Source organism: Cyprinus carpio, unplaced genomic scaffold (assembly GCF_018340385.1).
Source record: "Cyprinus carpio isolate SPL01 unplaced genomic scaffold, ASM1834038v1 S000002249, whole genome shotgun sequence".
NCBI lineage: Eukaryota > Metazoa > Chordata > Actinopteri > Cypriniformes > Cyprinidae > Cyprinus > Cyprinus carpio.
The window spans coordinates 1-1,277 of NW_024874963.1; the positions used below are offsets into that span (position 1 = coordinate 1).

General features: G+C 44.6%; 1 non-coding gene across 1 annotated transcript; it reads right to left on the reverse strand.

Annotated features, from left to right (window-relative positions):
- Positions 1-624: 624 nt before the first annotated feature.
- Positions 625-743, reverse strand: LOC122143335. The gene has a single exon (XR_006159118.1). It is a non-coding gene; the product is annotated as a 5S ribosomal RNA (ribosomal RNA).
- Positions 744-1,277: the final 534 nt, after the last annotated feature.

Here is a 1,277-nt window from a genome sequence, read left to right on the forward strand (position 1 = left end):
CAATCCATCAGTTAAACGGTCACACATTTCTTCCTGTTCCATTGCTAGTTCATATTCTTTTACTCCTGTCTAGGTCTTACAGGCCAACACCTTTCCACTTCCAATGTTTTCTGAGATTGCTTTAATTATATCTTCTGCTCTCACACCACTAACGTTCTCCGTACTTACGATCACTGTTGCCTCCTTTAAATATTTTCTTTCACCAAATCTTTTCCTTGCCCCTTGATCCTTTCCATTTCCAGCTCCTTGTCGTTTTCTCTGGTCCAGTGTCATTTGCTTGTACATGTTCCTTCAGCCAGTCCAGTGTGGTTTGCCGTGCGTGTTCCTCCTGCCAGTCCAGTGTGGATTTTGCCGATGCGTGTTCCTCCAGCCAGTCCAGTGTCGTTTGCCGTGCGTGTTCCTCCTGCCAGTCCAGTGTCGTTTGCCGTGCGTGTTCCTCTAGCCAGTCCAGTGTCGTTTGCCGTCGCGTGCGTGTTCCTCCAGCCAGTCCAGTGGAGATCAGACGAGATCGGGCGCGCTCAGGGGTGGTATGGCCGTAAGCGAGGGCTGCTGCAAAGTGTGGGCTATTTAAAGATCAGCAACCCTAATGCGCAATGTATTAGATCCATATAGACAAAAAACTAAAGCTTACAGCACCTGGTATTCCCAGGCGGTCTCCCATCCAAGTACTAACCAGGCCCGACCCTGCTTAGCTTCCGAGATCAGACGAGATCGGGCGCGCTCAGGGTGGTATGGCCAGAAGGGAGGGCTGCTGCAAAGTGTGGGCTATTTAAAGATCAGCAACCCTAATGCGCAATGTATTAGATCCATATAGACAAAAAAAAAAAAACTAAAAGCTTACAGCACCTGGTATTCCCAGATGCCTTAACCAGATATGGTTGTCAACAGGTTTGTTTAAAAACTCCATTTATAAAAAACGCATAGAACATTTTCACAGTACCCAAACTGAAATCCACCCTCTTTTTCTTTACATTTTAAAAAACACCATCATTTTGTTTTCCCCTCTTTCTCCCTTCCTTTTAATCTCATCTAGCCATTGCCTTGGGATTGCTTTCTTGACATCTTCATACTGTTGTTTTTTTTAAAACCATTACATTAAAATCCTCCTTCTCTCCCCTCCATCGCATCTTTTAATCACTCTGGAGTGGTAAAAATCCCTCTCTTCAACTCCCATAAAACATCTCTCACTTTTTAATGCATCCCCACTTGTAGCCACTTCTTAAAATAGATGCTTTCGCCCGTGTATCATTATTTTGTCATTTAAAAACAGGCTGATT